This window comes from Lissotriton vulgaris, chromosome 7, assembly GCF_964263255.1.
Source record: "Lissotriton vulgaris chromosome 7, aLisVul1.2, whole genome shotgun sequence".
NCBI classification, from domain to species: Eukaryota; Metazoa; Chordata; class Amphibia; order Caudata; family Salamandridae; genus Lissotriton; species Lissotriton vulgaris.
Window position 1 is genome coordinate 1,544,995,239 of NC_141695.1, and position 19,475 is coordinate 1,545,014,713.

At 45.7% G+C, this 19,475-nt stretch overlaps 1 pseudogene across 1 annotated transcript in view; it reads right to left on the reverse strand.

Annotated features, from left to right (window-relative positions):
• Positions 1–1,715: 1,715 nt before the first annotated feature.
• The window catches only part of LOC147705975 (protein-glutamine gamma-glutamyltransferase 6-like), a 145,258-nt pseudogene continuing 127,498 nt past the window's right edge, over positions 1,716–19,475 (reverse strand). Inside the window, exon 13 of the transcript XR_015297377.1 lies at positions 1,716–1,893. The product of XR_015297377.1 is annotated as a protein-glutamine gamma-glutamyltransferase 6-like (transcript). The remainder of the gene's footprint in view (positions 1,894–19,475) is intronic.

Genomic DNA, 19,475 nt, shown 5'->3' on the forward strand with positions numbered 1-19,475 from the left:
CCATTCATTCCTATGGGCCTAGAGGCCGATAGGAATGAATGGGAAGACAATCTCAATTTGCGATTCTCAATTAGAGAATCGCAAATTGAGATTGCAATTTCAAGGGTGCCAGGGTGTCAAAAGGACACCCTGTTGCACCCCTGAAATCTGCATATGGGTACATTTTGCACACACACATGCCCTAAGGGCATGTCTGTGTGTAAAATGGAACTTTGAAAAATGCACTTCAGTGCATTTTTCAAAGTTTTTGCAAATTACCATGAAGTTCAACTTCATGGAAATCGCTATTTTTTTTTTTACTTTAATGCATTGTATTTAAGGAATCTCAATTTGACATTCCTTAAATGCAATTGCAAATAAAGTAACCGCAATTATGCGATTTCTTAAATTGTGATTTTTGCATTTGGGATGATGCATCACAAATGCAAAAATACCGGTCGCTAAGGGGCATATTCTGAGAATCTGCCCCTTTGCGATGGGTTTTTAGCTTCATGCATTTGGGTCCAAATTCTTTCCATAGAAGGACATATTCAATGCAGCCACATGGACAATTCCTTATATGTTTGTTTTGCATTATAGTATAGGGTTCCTTGGGGCAAGGCTTTTAAATCTAGCTGGCCAAGGAGCTTTGTATTTTCAGCGCTCACTAAACTCGCGTTTCAGCATTTGATGGCTGTCATGGAGATATGTGAATTTGATACTGTAAAAGAGTCCCACTGTTGACATATCCTCATTCAGGTTAAGAATATGGTCTTTATTATGTGTCACCTCACATGTTATCCCACTGGACGGGCTCCACTCTAGGTGATACTCGATGGTCAGGTGCTCCTGGACAAGAAATCTCCAGGTCTGCAAATCCCAGCACTCCTCCCGATTACACCCCAGCTACGGCTCGGCCCTTGCACTACCTAACAGACATTGACATGTGCCTGTTGTTCATATACATTGAAAGCACTCATTACAGCAGTGAGGTTAAGACAGGGACAGAAGAGGAGCCTGGCAAGAGTAGAATATGGCCTTTACATCGCAGAATGCAGCATATGTTGTTTCTGCCAAAATTCCTAATGCTCTTATCCCTTTGTGTTAGTAGCACAAAATATAGAATTAAACCATAGTGCTGGTACATATTACAACAAATGTGTAATGAATGTAAATAATCTGTGCACCTATTTGGCAGTCATAAATCCTATGATGAAATCAACAAATTATAAAGTGATATAGGCAATCAATAAATCATCAATGCAATCTTGTCACAGCACAGCACAACAACAAATAATGTAAGTACACAACAGCCAGAAGTATTCCAATCGTCTTACTCAACTCCTGTACCATGACATTTACATAACTGTTTGCAGCAGTGAAACCACTGTGCACTTCACTGTTTCTACATCTTTTTTCTCCAGACTAAATAGTCTGCACCTATCCATATTACTGTACATAGACAGAATAACATTCTATTTCTTAGTTTATTTGACAGTTATGAATCAAAACATAAGATTATATTAACGAATAAGGATGTTTATACTTCATCAGCAGTTCACAGCCACAATTTATTATTGACTGCAGATCTGATTTAGATATGATAAGAATATATTTAATCAATAGATAGAGCATTTATCATTATTCTAAATCAATGCTTAATTTCTCCTTGAGTGAGTTTCCTGAACAGTGGGCTTCATCACACTGATTATTACACTATAAATGTGGCTTGGAATTCACGCTTGAGCTTCAGCTTGATGCAGTTATGAAGCCCCTGCCACACTGATGGTCTGGAACCCTTTCATGTTCAAAAACTTGTTACACTTGATGTAGATCTGAAGCTGTCTGTCGCCCTTCTTGTATGGGATGAAGTCAAGGTGGATACCCATTGTCTGTTTGGGCTTCAAGGACAGCCTGGAAAAAAAGAAGAAACAAACCTCAAGTTTAGAACAGGTGCGCCCCAGCTTGGAACCCATGAGACGAGGTCTTGACTAAGTGCTGTTGGGACAAACATGTGGGGTATTGAGGATAAGTACCAACCACAATGTTCTGCTAAGTAAGTTAGAAGGGAAGAGGAGCCCAGGTATATTTATTTGTTATTCTTTCACTAGGCTTCCATGCAATGATGTTTAAATGATACATATACACATATTCACACAGTCCAGAACCAGTGTTTTTATTACAATATTTAGCCTGAGGTTATAAAAGAACCACAGGCAAGATATACACGTTTTTCCTGTTGCAAATGGTGCAATTAGCTGAATTGGGCCGTTTGTGATTGGAAAAATGCTTTTTCAGATGTACAAAATGCGATTCGGTAGCTTGATACCAAATGGCAATTTGCATATGCGATTCGGTATTTGAAAGGGGCATGTCCCTTCCAAATACTGAATTGGTATGGTATGTATTAAAGTTTTGTAACCAAATTACGGTCACAAACAGTAATACTTTACCACCATTTTAAAAGTCGTGGTAATCCATGCACAAATATGAAGGGGCCCCCTTGGGACCCCTTCCCATTTGAGAATGATTCAAATATATTTTTTATTAGCAGGGGCTGGTCCCATGGACCACTCCATGCTCTTAAAAAATGTAACTCAAACGTTCCTTTTTAAATGCATTCCAATTTCTTTAAAGCTAAATAGGCTTCATTCAAATATACGGTCGCCAGTAGGTAGTTATAGTTAGGACCTTGTTTCTATTCAAAAAGCATTTTTTCTTTTGCCAATATCTTTTGCGCCGTTTGACGAATCTTCGCGACCAGCTCAGGTCAGCTCCTGTCTTGAAAGTTTGGGGGTGATTCGTCAAGCGGGAGCCGAGGAAATAACGGGTCCCAAAACGCGTTTTCCCCATGTTAATGTCCATAGGAATTTTGGAACAGGCTACAGCCCAAACTGCTGAACGGAATTACACCAAGTTTGGTAAAAAGGTAGCTCTTTGTTCAGAAAGCACTATTATTTTTAAATGGTGTAAATCCGTTCAGTAGATCCTGAGAAATTAAAAAATAAAAATATCAATATCTGAGCACCGAGGAGGATTCGCAAATCCTCCGGAGCACGAGCTTCATTTTGATTGGCTGCCAACACTACAAACCAGGAAGTGTTGGCAGCCATCTTGTGACTTTGTAACCGAGTCACAAGAAAACAGTAGAAAAAAGATGAAAAACAAGAAAAGGTGGCAGGGTAGAAACACCCTGACCCCCTAGGCCTGCTCAGAGCTTCCCACAAGGACCCCCAGGCCCATAAAAGCATTTTGTTTAAACAAAATCAGCCGAATTCACGCTGGGTGTGCAAATCTTGCCAAAGAAAAAAACTATGTGTGGATTCCCACGCTTTGTTTTCTATAAGCACCTGGGTGGGCCAGGTCCCATGGGCAATTTATAATTATGGTGTGGGGACCCCGCCCACAGCCCCGGGGACCGCCACCTACCCAGGTGTTGCTCATAATTTGCAGGGGCATACGTCCCCCTGCAGCCCCCGGGGACCACCATCTCCTCTGGTCTTTTTACAAAAAATGCATGGGGGGCTCCTGCACCCCTATGCTGCCCTGGGGACTGCCACCTCCTTGGAGCCCTGGATGGCCCTGGGGACTGCCACCTCCTAGGGCCGGCTCCTGCAATGTCCAGGGATGCCTACCCCCGGAACATTGCTGTTTGCTATTGCTGGGCGGGAACACGCCTCTCACCCTGCCGCAGCAGCCACTACTTCGCTTCTTGTAAGAGAGAGCAGAAAACCTGCTCTCGCATCATGAAGGCTCCCCTTGCCCAAAAGCAATGACGTCTCCTTCAGGAGGCTGGGAGCCAGCAGGGACCGTGGCTGCTTAGAGGCTCCCCCCATGGTGCCCATCAAAGAGGCCAGCCTCGGGGGATGGGGTCCCCGGGGCCCATAAACAGGCTCGGTGGGCCCCTTCTTGTTTTTTATTTAAAAAAAAAAAATTGGCTCAAGCCCTGGGGATAGGATCACCAGGGCCCAAAAAATATCAACAGAAGTGGGGCTACACAGCCCCACTTCTAAAAATAAAAATAAAACAGAATCTGGCATCTCACCGGAGGCCCCGCCCCCTCCATGCGCCTCCTGGCACGTTTTGGGTTGGGAGATGCAGTCTCCTAGAGTCTTATCGGTCCTTAGGGTCCAGCTAGCCAACCAAGTATGTCCAGTAAGCCCTACACAGAGGGATTGCGGAGATGTGGCTTGAGGCTATGCCCCTTTTTAAACCACTCTGCAAATGCGCCTCTTGGTGCATTGCTAGTGGGGCGATGAAGTCCTCTTGTATCCTGAGGTGCCCAGGACTTAAGTGGACCTCATCCCCGAGCAGCAGTGTGCCAGGATCCGCGTTTGCAGAGTGGTACAAAAAGTGGGTGTGGCCTTTGAGAACTCTCAGCAAACCAGCTGTATGGGGCTTACTGGCGGTAACAGGAGGGCTAGTTAGCCCACAGGAACCCCAGGAGGAAACGGGACCTGATCCCAAAACCAAGAGCACACCGGGAGTTGCATTTGCAGGGTGGTGGAGATAGGGGGCGTGTTCTGTTTCCACCTCTCAGCAATCCCACTGTGTGGCGCTTACTGGAGTTAAGAGGTAGGCTAGTTAGTCCTTAACGACCCCCAGCAGCGAAGGAGACATCAATCCCTATTCAAGAGTACACCAGGGAGCGCGTTTGCAGAGTGGTGGGCAAAGGGGGTGGGGCCTGCTTTGAGAACTTAGCAATCCTGGTGTGTGGGACTTACTGGAGGTAATAGAAGAGGTAGTTGGCCCCCAAGGATTTCCTTGGGGGCCAACTACCCCTCTTGTTACCTCCAGTAAGTCCCACACAGTGGGATTGCTAAAACGACTTTGGAGGCCACGCCTCCTTTCTTTACCACTCTGCAAATGCACTTCCTGGAAGACTACGGGATGGGGGATGAAGTCCACTTTACTCCTGAGGGACTTTGGTGGGTAAGAAGCCCTCCTGGTACCTCCTGTAAGTCCCATGCAGTGGAATTCCTGAGTGCTGGTCGGATCCCAGCACCCTTTCTTTGCCACTCTGCAAACGTGACTACTAGTTAAAGAAGCATTTGCAATGTGATAGGTTTTGCATTGCGAGAGTTAGAGCTATTGGTGTTGTGATGTAAAAGTGTTTTAATAATGTTGGTTGGAGTGGAATGGAGTGGATGTAGGTTGTGTGTAGTGGAATTATGTGGTATGCTGAGCAGTAAAATTATGTGGATAGAAAGTATCTGGTATTTTGTGTGTAGGAATAATGTGGAGTGGAATTATGTGTTATGGAGAGAAATTGTGTGGTATGATAGTCCGTATTGTGGAGTTGTAACCTCAGTTTTAGACTTCCCTGTTTCCATAGAAGCGAATCCATGAACTCAATGAGGCAAAAAAAGAAGGACCCACTGAGAAGCACCTCTGGACCTAGTCAGAGGTATGAGCAGGGCCACTGGAAATATGTGACTGTTTGGCTTCACCGACTTTTGCACAATTATATATTTACCGCATTTGCCACATAATCCATCATCTGCTGCCAAATCTGCAGATTTGAACAAAAAAAACATTGTTTCTAGCTCAAATGGCTCAAACGTTACCAAAAATGCAGTGACAAGTGTACCAGCGTGGTGGAAGGCCCTGTGCAAACCTAGAATGGTCACCTGTTACTTATTGCTAAATGTGGGTATTAAATTGGTACTAATGCTATGTAAACCACTCATGCTTCTTTCTGCAGTTCTCTTGCGTCCTTCTGTATTTCTGTTGCTTCTTTCTGCAACTCTCATGCCTCTTTCACACCACTCTTCCCAATTTTTGCACCCAATTCTCTCTTTCTGCACCTCTCTTGTTTCTTTCTGTATCCCTCTCGCCTCCTTCTCCACCCCACTTCCCCCTTACGACATCCCTTTTTCTTCCTTATGCACTTCTCTTACTTGTTTCTGCACCTCTCTTGCATCTTTCTGTACCTCGGTTGTGTCTTTCTGTGCCTCTGTTGGTTCTTTATGCACTTCTCTTGCTCTTTCTGCACCCTTTGCGCCTCTTTCAGCACCTCTGTTGCTTCTTTCTGCACTTGTCTTCCTTCTTTCTGCTCCCCTCCTGCCTCTTTCTGTACCTCTCTTGCCTCTTTGTGCATAACTTCTAATTTTTTCTGTACTGCCCTTGCTTCTTTTTGCACCTCTGTTGGTTCTTCCTGCACTGCTCTTGCTTATTTCTGCACCTCACTTGCCTCTTTCTGACTTCTCTTGCTTCTGTCAACAACTCTGTTGCTTCTATCAGCAATTCTTGTGCCTCTTTCTGCAGTTCTCTTGCTTGTTTGTGCACCTCTCTTATGTCTTTCTGTATCTCACTTGCTTCTTTCTGCACCCCTCTTGCCTCTTTCTGCACCTGCATCCCCTCTTTCTGCACCTCTCTTGCTTCGTTTTGCACCCCTATACCCTTTTCTGCACATTTCTTGCCTGAATCTGTACCTATCTTGCCTCTTTCTGTATCTCTGTTGCATTTTTATGTACTTCTCTTGCTCTTTCTGTACCCTTTGTGCCTCTTTCATCACCCCTGTTGTTTCTTTCTGCACTTCTCTTCCTTCTTTCTGCACCCCTCCTGCCTCTTTCTGTATCTCTCTTGCCTGTTTGTGCATCTTCTCCAGCCTCCTTCTGCACTTCTCTTGCTTGTTTCTGCATCTCACTTGCTTCTATTTACACCCCTCCTGCTTCTTTTGCACCTCTGTTGGTTCTCTCTCCACTACTCTTGCTTCTTTCTGCACCTCACTTGCCTCTTTCTGCACTTCTCTTGGTTCTTTCTGCACCTTTGTTGCTTCTTTCAGCAAATTCTCTTGCCTCTTTCTGCTCTTCTCTTGCTTGTTTCTGCACCTCTTGTGTCTTTCCACACTTCTGTTGCCTCTTTCTGTACCTCACTTGCTTCTTTCTGCACCCCTCCTGCCTCTTTCTGTACCTCTCTTGCCTGTTTGTACACCTCTCCTACCTTTTTCTGTACCACTCTTGCTTCTTTATGCACCTCTGTTGGTTCTCTCTCCACTGCTCTTGCTTCTTTCTGCACCTCACTTGTCTCTTTCTGTACTTCTCTTGGTTCTTTCTACAGCTCTGTTGCTTCTTACAGCAATTCTCTTGCCTTTTCTGCACTTCTCTTGCTTGTTTCTGCACCTCTACTGTGTCTTTCTGCACCTCTGTTGCTTCTGTCCCCAATTCTCTTCCCTCTTTGGGCACTTCTCTTCCTTCTTTCTGCACCCCTTCTGCCTCTCAGTCCTTCTCTTGCCTCTTTGTGAACCTCTCCTACCTCTATCCCTCTTGTCTCATTTTTCCCCTGTTGGTTCTTTCTGCACTGCTCTTACTTCTTTCTGCACCTCACTTGCCTCTTTCTGCACTTCTCTTGGTTCTTTCTACAACTTTGTTGCTTCTTTCAGCAAATTCTCTTGCCTCTTTCTGCACTTCTCTTGCTTGTTTCCGCACCTCTCATGTCGTTCTACACTTCTGTTGCCTCTTTCTGTACCTCACTTGCTACTTTCTCCACTCTTCTTGCCTCGTTATGCGCCTCTCTTGCCTCTTTGTGCATTTCTCTGGCCTGTTTCTGCACTTCCCTTGCCTCTTTCTGAACCTCTCTTGCCTCTTTCTGTGCCTCTCTTGCTTCTTTCTGCAGCTCACTTGCCTTTTTCTGTACTTCAATTGCTTCTTTGTACACCTCTGTGGCTTCTTTCAGCAATTCTCTAGCCTCCTTCTGCACTTCTCTTGCTTGTTTAAGCATCTCACTTGCTTCTATTTGCACCCTTCCTGCCTCTTTCTGCACTTCTCTGGCTTCTTTCTGCACCCCTCCTGCCTCTTTTTGTACCTCTCTTGCCTGTTTGTGCACCTCTCCTACCTTTTTATGTACCACTCTTGCTTCTTTTTGCACCTCTGTTGGTTCTCGCTCCACTGCTCTTGCTTCTTTCTGCACCTCACTCGCCTCTTTCTGCACTTCTCTTGATTCTTTCTGCACCTTTGTTGTTTCTTTCAGCAAATTCTCTTGCCTCTTTCTGCACTTCTCTTGCTTGTTTCTGCACCCTCCTACCTCTCTCTGTCTTTCTCTTGCCTCTTTGTGAACCTCTCCTACTTCTTTCTGCACCCCTCTTGTCTCTTTTTGCACCTCTGTTGGTTCTTTCTGCACTGCTCTTACTTCTTTCTGCAACTCACTTGCCTCTTTCTGCACTTCTCTTGGTTCTTTCTACACCTTTGTTGCTTCTTTTAGCAAATTCTCTTGCCTCTTTTTACACTTCTCTTGCTTGTTTCTGCACCTCTCGTGTCTTTCTACACTTCTGTTGCCTCTTTCTGCACCTCACTTGCTTCTTTCTACACCACTCTTGCCTCTTTATGCACCTCTCTTGCCTATTTGTGCATTTCTCTGGCCTGTTTCTGCACCACCCTTGCCTCTTTCTGAACCTCTCTTGCCTCTTTCAGCACCTCTCTTGCTTCGTTCTGCACCCTTCTTCCCTTTTTTGCAACCCTCTTGCCTCTTTCTGTTCTTATCATGCCATTTTCTACACTGCTCTTGCTTCTTTCTACACCTTACTTGCCCTTTTCTGTACTTCGATTGGTTCTTTGTACACCTCTGTGGCTTCTTTCAGCAATTCTTTAGCCTCCTTCTGCACTTCTCTTGCTTGTTTCTGCATCTCACTTGCTTCTATTTGCACCCCTCCTGCCTCTTTCTGTACTTATCTTGCTTCTTTCTAAACCTCTCCTGCCTCTTTTTGCTCCTCTCTTGCTTCTTTCTGCATTTCGCTTGCCTGTTTTTGCCCTTCCCTCTTTCTGAATCTCTCTTGCCTCTTTCTGCACCTCTCTTGCCTCTTGCTGCACTTCTCTTGCTTCTTTGTGTACCCGTTTTGCTTCTTTCTGCACCCTTCTTCCCTTTTTTGCATCCCTCTTGCCTCTTTCTGCACCTCACTTGACTCTTTCTACACGTCTCTTGATTCTTTCCACACCTCTGTTGCTTCTTTCAGCACTTCTCTTGCCTCTTTCTGCACTTCTTTTGCTTGTTTTTTGCACCTCTTGCATCTTTATTTACTCCTGTTGACTCTTTCTATACCTCACGTGTTTCTTTCTGCACCCCTCTTTTCTCATTTTTTACACCTCTCTTGCCTATTTCTGTACCCATGCTCCTTCTTTCTGCACCTTTCCTGCCAGTTTGTGCACCCCTCCTGCCTCTTTCTGTACTTCTGTTGGTTCTTTATGCAATTCTCTTACTCATTCGGCACCCTTCACGCCTCTCTCAGCATCTCTATTGCTTCTGTCTGCACTTCTCTTCCTTCTTTCTGCACCCCTCCTGCGTCTGTTTGTACCTCTCTTGCCTCTTTGTGCACCTCATCAACCTTTTTCCATTCCGCTCTTGATTCTTTTTGCACCTCTATTGGTTCTTTCTGCACTGCTCCTGCTTCTTTCTGCACCTCACTTGCCTCTTTCTGCACCCTTTCATGATCTGCTATCCAAAGTCAGATCTGGATCTCCCATGGACCATTGTCCTCCACACATTTTAAAAGCTGCTTTCATTATCTCACCAGAACATGTGCTTGCCCTCTTGAACAACTCATCTCAGGGTAATGTTTTCCTAAATCGTTCAGGTAGGCAATAGTGGTCCCCCTATTGAAGGAACCTGGGGCTGATCCCCAAATGCTGTTAAACTACCACCCCATCTCCCTGCTCCCATACTTAGCTAAGATGCTGGAGGCCCTTGTGGGGAAATGTCTGTCTTGCTTCCTGGAACAATCCAAATTTCTTGATCCACACCAAGCTGGGTTTTGCCCAACCCACTCCACAGAAACAGTGATCTTAGCAGTACTGGACTCCCTAAAGGAAAAGGCTGACAGAGGTATGCCCCAGTCCCTTGTGCTGTTAGACCTCTCGGCCGCCTTCAACACAGTCGACCATGGTATATTGGTCGACCATGTCAGAGAGGCAAGGATTCAGGGCCCAGCCCTTAGCTGAATCAACTCCTTCCTGAACGACCGCTCCCAGGCAGTCCGATGTGGCCAGTTCATGACACCTAAATTAAAAACTATGTGCGGGTCCCACTGCGCTAGTCGCTCTCCCTGCACCTGTTTAACCTTTACCTTCTCCCACTGATCAAATCTCTAAAGGAAAGGAAAGTGGTCACCTTTAGCTGTGCCGATGACCTTCAACTGTTGTTCACAATTGACAACTCTCCCCAGTCTATATCTGAGTTTCATTCTACCATGCAATTCATTCAGCACTGGATGAACCACAACCGCCTAAAGTGAAACCCAGGTAAGACAGAACTAGTCCTGAAAGGTGCACCTGCAATCCATTGGACCCACACTACTGACCAAATGATTTAGGACCTCCCCAATTCCTTTCTCCTCAGTAAAAAGCTTAGGGGTCATGTGATAGCTATGGTCTTATCACGACTAGGTTACGCCAATGCAATCTACCTCGGTATGCCACTCGACCTTACAAAATGGCTACAACTGGTGCAGAATGAAGCAGCAAAACAGATTCACAACCAACCCAGATGGCAACATGCCTCCCTGTTGTAAGGAAACTGGATTGCCTTCCTATTTCCCGACGCTGTGCTTTCAAAATCGGTTGCCTGGTGTTCAAATCCCTGAACGGCTGTGGCCCCAAATTTATGGACAGCCTCATCTCTCGCTAAACCCCCTCATGCAACCTCCGCTCGGCTTATCTCCAACTTCTGACTATCCTGTCCTTCAAGTTGAAATGCAAAGGGGGCTCTAGGTTCATAATTCTGGCACCGAGACTGTGGAACTCCATCCCCCTGGAAATTAGGTTAAGCAACGATCTACTGAGGTTCAGGAAATCCCTTAAAACCTGGCAGTTCACCCAAGCCTATGTATAACTGCTGCGGTCTAGCAACTCCTAGTATTAGCGCCAAGAAACCAACTGATGTATGAGCACTTTACAAAACCAATTTTAAAATAACATAACATAACCTCTCCTCCCTATTTCTGTTCCTCTCTTGCATCTTTGTGAACCTCTCCTACCTCTTTCTACAGTCCCCTTGGACTGGGGGTGAGTTTTTGATTTGCTCCAACGCTCCGTCCATCATCCCCTTTGGTATCGCTTTGTTCGCCCTAAGTTGGCAGGGTATGCCCAGACGTGTAACCCTTGCTCACTTTGCCACTAGATTCAAGCTAGCCTGGCTGATGACAGCTGATTAGCCAGAAACCGGTCCCAGGATGCTTTTTTCCGGTCCAGGGAAGACATGGCTTGGCAGTTCGGCTGGACTGTTCCCATGAGGCACGGGCCAGACTGATTTGCATATGGCCATGTCTGAACTTGGGTGGTGGAGTGAGCTAAAGAATGATGATGGATTAAACCCAGATCAGTTGACTGGGGGTGAGTGTTTGATTTGCTCCAATGCTCCGTCCATCATCCCCTTTGGTATAGCTTTGTTCGCCCTAAGTTGACAGGGTATGCCCAGACGTGGGTCCCTTGCTCACTTTGCCACTGGATTCAAGCTAGCCTGGCTGATAACGGCTGATTAGCCTGAAACCGGTCGCCGGATGCTTGTTTCCGGTCCAGGTAAGACATGGATTAGCAATTTGGGCTAGACTGTTCCCATGAGGCACGGGGCAAGACTGATTTGCATATGGCCATGTCTGAACTTGGGTGATGGAGTGTGCTAAAGAATGATGATGGATTAAACCCAGATCAGTTGACTTGGGGTGAGTGTTTGATTTGCTCCAACGCTCCGTCCATCATCTCCTTTGGTATCGCTTTCAAAATCGGCTGTGGCCCAAAATTTATAGACAGCCTCATCTCTCATTACACCCCCTCACGCAACCTCCGCTCGGCTCTTCTACAACTTCTGACTATCCCTACCTTCAAGTTGAAGCGCCAAGGGGGCTCTAGGTTCGCAATTCTGGCACAGAGACTGTGGAACTCCTTCCCCTGGAAATTAGGTGAAGTACGGATCTACTGAGGTTCAGGAAATCCCTTAAAACCTGGCTGTTCACAAACACCTATGTATAACTGCTCCGGTCCAGCACCTTCTAGTATTAGAGCCAAGAAACCAACTGATGTACGAGCACTTTACAAAACCATTTTACCATAACATAACTCCTCCTCCCTCTTTCTGTACCTCTCTTGCCTCTTTGTGAGCCTCTCCTACCTCTTTCTACAGTCTTCTTGACTTTTTCAACACCTCTGTTGCTGCTTTCTGCACTTCTCTTCCTTCTTTCTGCACCCTCCTGCCTCTTTCTGTACCTCTCTTGCATCTTTGTGCACATCTTCTACCTTTTTCTGTACCGCTCTTGCTTCTTTTTGCACCTCTTTGGTCATTTCTGCACTGCACTTGCTTTTTTCTGCACCACACTTGACTCTTTCTGCACTTCTCTTCCTTCTCTTCGTACCCCTCCTGCCTCTTTCTGTACCTCTCTTGACTCTTTGTGCACCTCTCTTACCTCTTTCTGCACTCCTCATGCTTCTTTTTGCACCTCTGTGGATACATTCTGTACTGCTCTTGCTTCTTTCCGTACCCCTCTTGCTTTTTCTGCACCCCTCTTTTCTATTTCTGCACCTCTATTGCCTCGTTCTTCACCCCTGTACCTTCTTTCTGCACCTTTCTGCCTGTTTCTGTACCTCTCTTGCCTCTTTATGTATCTCTGTTGGTTCCTTCTCCACTTCTCTTGCTCCTTGACTGAGTTTAAAGTTAATAATCACCTTCTATCTCGGCGTGGGCTGATTGGACCATATTTGACTTGCTTTACACCCAATACTGGGACAATATACGAGGCACTTTATTGACAGTAACCTGCTCACATGCCTAATACAACTGTCAAACACATTTAGCACGTCACACTTTTGTCCTTTGGGGTCAGCTTTTTCTAGCCTCAATATTTGCACTTTATGTTCCGTGTTTACATGCCCTTTAGCTGCTAAATTTACTATCACGTTGCACTTTGTCCTTTGGGGCCAGATCTCGCTAGCCTCAGCACTCTGAACCTTTTGGTCTGTGTTTACATGCTATTTTTTTCCCCAAACCTATTAGCACGTTGCACAAGGCCAAGGTTCCGTCTGGTTCTTGACCAACTCTGAAACTCAGTCGACTGGTTATCGCCAACCTGACCCTTGGGCCTGTGTTCATCTAGTTTCATCTTAGCATCAATTATACAATTGTTTTTCCTTCTACTTTGGATATGGGGAAGCATGGTTGTGTACCCAAAAAAAAACCTTTAGTGTAATTACCGGCCCCACTCCCCCAAACCTCAAATCGATAGGATGGTTCAGAGAGCTATCGGGGTAGTCTCGACTGAAATTGAGCTAATTGAGAGACGTCTATTCTCAATCAATCAATCAATCAACCAAGCATTAGTAGAGCACAATACATACCCGTGAGGGTCTCAAGGCACTTGGGGGAGGAGGCCGCTACTGATCAAACAGCCAGGTCTTGAGAAGCCTCCTGAAAGTCAGCAGGTCTTGGGTCTGTCGTAGGCTCAGTGGGAGGGTGTTCCAGGTCTTGGCGGTGGGGTGGGAGAAGGACCTCACCCATACATCCCTACCCAGTAAAACCGAAAACCCACAGTGATAGAAAAAACACTACATTACCCACAGCCATGAGGCAAAAGACAGGAAATGGGATAGGAACACATAAAAAGCCCAGTCCAGAAACCTGTCCCAAGGAGGGCAAACCAGCCAGACTGGGAAGAGTAGTAGAACCCCCTTTGAACTCTCACAAAAACCCTGAATGTCCTTCTTGGGTGAGGAACCTGATAGAGGAATTAGAGGCACAGATAAGAGCAATTGTTAAAGAAGAGTTGCCGCTCCATCTTGGGAATAGAACTAGCAGTCAGACGCCCGCCCCGTGTGTACCTGGCAATCCTTTGGTCAATATCTTGCCGACCCCAGTGGAGAAGAAAGATTGTAGTACACAGACGGACCTTGTATGGCAACATCCACCACCTAGAAGTGGTACTTTCACCATTCCATCATACCCTAACACTCCCTGTGCTTCCAAGTTAGGGACCCATGTAGGCAAGGATTCCTCTCCTGGCGAAGAACCCAGTATATACCGGGCACAAATTAGGAGGGACGTTCCTAGCACCAGGGATTCTAGTATGCAGAGAGTGAGTTTCCATCCTGATCAGATGATGGATAGGGAAGTGCACAACCCAGTAGACAATGTGCACGCAGGCCTAGCCCCCACAGCCCTTCCAACAATCGATCTATCACCAGATTCTCTCCCTTATGTTACAGTTTTAACCAGTGTGCCTGAAAGAAAAACTGCACAGAAAGAAACACAGCTGGAACTGAGAAACAAGTGCCTTTATTGGCTCACCAGGCATGGCCAGTTTCCCTATGAGAGGGTGGGTGAGATATTACTAGTTCGGAGAGTGGGATGGGCTGGCAAGAACCCTAATTCAATCAAAGGAAACTGCATAGTTATCAACTTTAGTAATCCTCTGACAGTCTGAATTTTGGCTGACCAGTCCCCCAGCCCTCGAGCCCTCGAGCACCGCCCACAGGGATCCAACTACACACCTTGGCCTTTTTTTATTTATGCAATCACCCAGCACCATGGACCCCTTACAATAGAGCCCCAACACTCTGGGCACAACCCCACCCCACTTCTGGTCAATCCTCCAGAATACAGTATAATGTTGCAGTAGCAAACAGGTTTGGGGCCCTTGAAGAGGTAGATTGACTTTTTTGACCCCATCTGATCCCTCTTCTACCCAGTGGCTGGGGGGGCAAATAGAGAGGCTAATTTAAAAATATCAGGGCTACACTTCCCTAACCTTGCTGGTGAGACACAAGTCGCTTTAGGTGAACTTCATCAAACATCTCACCCGGGGCCTCAGGGCACAGTAGGCATTACCCCAGAGGTATTAAACAACCAAGCCTCCTCCATTTCTTAATTGACAATGGCAACTAAGGACAGGAACAGATCCCTAGTGGAACTGGGAGTACCAGACCCCGAGCTCGAGACAAACATGACCCAAATCACGAACCCCGCTGGCACCACCGTGTGTGATGCCACCTCGAACCTGGGTCTTCAGCTGAAGGTGTTATCATGGATTATTGCCGGTATCAAAAACAAACTTCAAAATCCTGAATGGTCACAGTTTGTACAACATCATGATGTTTGTATGTTTCAGGAGACCCGGGCTAGAGAGGACTCTGTCATGAGCGGTTTTGCAATCTTTAATGTGCTAGCAACCACGGGGGCAGAGGCAGACCATTAGGAGGGTTAGGCACATGGGTTGCCACACACTTGGACTGTACTGTTGAACAGCTGAACACCTCCTCGGATGATATCCATTGTACCCTCCTTACCTTTAATGCTGGGACTAAAATTGCTTTCATTAACATCTATTCCCGTCCAGTGTCTTTTGCCCAGGAATCCCAGACCATAGACATGCTCTTCACATTCATCAAGCTAGTTCCCCTGAATACTAGGTTGGTGAAAGGTGGTGATTTTAATTGCCAATTTGAGCCCCTAGCCCTCTCAATTGACCCTACACTTACTGCAGAGGATTCCCTTTGGCTGATCCCTCCGGTGAGAGCCTGGACCCCCCTGTTATTACAGATTAACGCAGTCACACCAACTCAGCATTGAGGGCAAGCAATGGTCGTACCAAGTCAGACCAACCCGGAAAACCCACTTTTAATAGCCTGGGGCAAGCATTGTTATTGAACTAGATTTTAGTGGAAGCAAGTATATGGCAATGGGTCGTTGACTTCGCTGTCTGGTCCAGACAGGACAGCGACCATAACGCTCTGGTACTCGATCTTAAGCTCACGGAACTTTATAGTCCTCCTACCAGTAGCAACCTCACTGGTTTTATTCTATCTTTAGATAATAACAGGAGGTGAATTAGGTGGGAAACTCTGAAGCAGTCGCCAGGCAAGATTGCTGCCCTGTACTCCCTAATCATTCCACCCTTATTGGTAATGGAGCAGGCCACACAGACCCCTAACCCTAATAGTACCATTGTTCAACCTACGGCCATCCACACTGATTTCACCTCCAGTCAGACCAACATCTTTAATCCCTTGACAAACTCAAACGGCAAGAGGCCCCAAAAACCCACTTGGTTTAACAAATCCTGTCGAATGGCAAAGGGTGCCCTCATGGATGCCATAAAACTAAATGACAGAACTCTAATAACAATCAGGCAGGCCTTAAAGAGATACACTAAAGTTAGTCAAAATGGAGTGGGAGTCTGAAAAATGGTGTAGTGATTGAGCCATTTTGTATGGAAACGGCTCGATTATGACCGTTGCCCACTACCATCTCAGTATATTTTGCTCTAATATAATGCTGTGTAGGCCTGCATACTACGAACTAGCTGTAAAGTAAGACTTGATAATGGTCTTTCTGTGTCTGACTGTATCTTGCTCAAAGGCAGGGCTTACCCATTGGCTTTGGCATACTCTAATGCCATCTCGCATACTAATTTGAGCTCTTTGCAGGAATAGTGGCCTATGCTTAAGCGACTCCATTTTCTTAAGCTGTCGCCATCTTCTAAGCTTTTCTGGGTGAGGAGTCATGTTTTACTTCTCACTTGTTTTCCGCACTTTGTATGGTGTTAGGAACCGGTTCTTGTCGGAGGAATGTGCCCGCTGTGCCCCGGAGTTATAACATACACCTAGCTAGCCGATGCTGTGGCCTTGGCGCGGAGTGGTAGGGAATCTGATGGGAACAGGGGGCGAGTCTTGCTAGAAGCTTCGACCAACGTTTCCACTTGTACTAAAGGGGGTGTTCGGGTCTCGACCACTGGTAGTCCATCACGGTACAGACGTGCAGCTGTGACAGTGGAGCAGAGAATCCTGATTCGGCTGGAGAAACGGGCTCCCCTCTGGTGAAGTGGAAGCTCGATGTGTAGAAACTTGGTGAGGTGTTCCACTAACTCTTATTTCCTACCTGTTCTTATCTAACTATTGTCTCCTATTTTCAGGTCATATACTGATTTACATATAAGTTCTGTATATGTACATCCTAATTGAATTTAGCAATTGCTTAGGGATTGATGTGAGGAAGGCCTATCGTGACATAATAGTAATTCATTTATTTTGTCCCTCCATCATTATGTAATAAAGAAACCCCAGAGTATATCACTATTTGTCTGTGTTTCTTGGGATGGAAGGTCAGGGCCCTTCTGACCCAAATGCTGTTGCATTGGAAGGATGGTAAGTTTCCCTTCCTGCAAGTAATTGTAGAGAGAGGGACGACCCTCTCCCATCCAGGGAAGCCTAAACTGATAAGTAATCCACCCGAGGCATTGTTAGGAGGAGCCTGCAGTGTTTACTCAGTTCCACCAGGGTGGGCTTTTTTTCGCATTGTTTCGCATTGTTGTTACCCTGTGGGCCTTGGTATATTGTTATGTTTTCATACCCTGGGATACGTTGTTACCTTGTGGCCCTTGGTTTCTTGCATTGTTTTACCGAGTGGCATTGTTTTCCCGGGTTGCTGTTGTTGTCATCACTGGTCTTGATTCTTGCATTGTTGTTGCTGTTTGCAAGCTCCCCGATAATAGCCCAGATGAAACTTGTCCGCCGAAACGCGTCTGATCGCATGTATTGTTGAATAAAAAACCCTTGATTTGGACCCACGGAGTCGGTACCTGTTCTTCTCGTAATCTAAACCAGGATTGGGATTATATATATATATATATATATATATATATATATGTCTGCCGGTTTGTTTCCTACACAAACGCGCCTTGCACTACAAACTTTGTCAACTGCACCCACAGCCCGAAATACACTGCATTTTGGGAACTGGAGTCCTACTTGGGAGCAGTGACAGTGCGAACATGTGACTGGGGGCTGAACTTTGAACCTCCAATCGTTTACAGCACAAGATACTTCAAGGCGTGGGCGAAGACACCATCAGACACACAGCGGCATCTGACGAAGGCTACCACGCCGAAATGCATCGTGCCATTGCTGTAATTCATTAAAAAGCCTTCCCTGCTGACCCCTGTTGTGGCCTCTCACCTTCTGTAATTGGAGTGGTGTTTAATTAATATATATATAAATATATATATATATATATATATATATATATATATATATATATATATATATATATATATATATATATATATATATATATATATATATATATATATATATATATATATATATATATATATATATATATATATATATATGTGTGTGTGTGTGTGTGTAATATATATATATATATATTTTTTTTCATTAGTATTATTCCTATCTTGGGTAAGTATTGTGAAGTGTTATATCCTTTTGGGTCCCGAGAGGGGATAAGGTAAGTATGCCCTGGTGATTGGCAGAATTATCAGGTCATTACAGATGAGATGCAATAAAACAGGCTCTCACCAACAGAGATATGAGAGTGTTCGGGACCCTGGTTAGAACAGCCAGCTCCTCAGAGAGCTCACCCATTGAGCCGAATATTGCAGCAGATGCTTGGAAACTCCATTTCCAATCGTTGTGTTCCACCCAGGACACTATAGAGCCCACAGGGGAAATCTCGTCAACTGTTGTGGGGAACCCCATTGAAGACGATCTAGGGTTCACCCTGACCGAAGTCCTTATTGCAATTGGGAAGCTTCCTTTGGGAAAGGCCCCTGGACTAGACAAGATTGCCAGTGACTTATTTCAGGAGCAGCCCAATATCTGGGGCCCATATTTATTTGTAATATTCAACGCCATTATAAATGGTATGAAAATCCCGGGTACCTGGTTTGGGGCAGAAATTTTCCCAGTGTACAAGAAGGGATCTCCCCTCCTGCCCACTAACTACAGGCCAATCAGCCTGATTGATATATCCCAGAAGATGTTTGCCAGGATTGTCCTGGAGCGTCTCCAGTCCTGGGTGGATGAGTGTGAGATTCTGAGTCCGTACCATGCAGGCTTCCGCAAAAACATTTCCACCATCGAACAAATTTTCAGGCTCCAATTGTATTGGAAGACAGTGGCCATAGAGGGTGAGAGCCTCTATTTGATCTTCGTTGATCTTAAATCAGCCTTTGATCGGGTGCCCCGTGATAAACTTTAGGCAATCTTCGAGCAACTGGGCATTCCGCCCTACTTGCTCCTTTTGATCAAGCGATTGCATACTGGAAACTTTCCCCAGGGGAGATTTGGGAAACATGGATAACTGACCCCACGTTTCCAAGTGAACAGGGGTGTAAAGCAGGGGTGTGTTTTGGCCCCCACTCTGTTCTGCCTTTTTATTAATGCCCTGGTGGACCAACTAAACAAGGTTGCTAACACTGATGCCCCAAGCCTCGCCCGTTGCAAGGTGCCAACAATGATGTTTGCGGACGACACCTTGCTACTATCTAAATGACCTATGGGCTTACAAAGGACCCTCAACAGCTTCTCTCTATTCGGTAAAAATAGGGGCGTAGAGATTAATACACTAAAAACCAAGTACATGTATTTATTCCTAGCAAAACATCTCGCCCTAATCCCACCCTAAATGGTATCCAGCTAGAGAGGGTAGCTGTCTTCGATTACCTAGGTGTCACACTGACGGAAACCTTTGGCTGGGACCCACAGCAAGAAAAGGCAGGACTA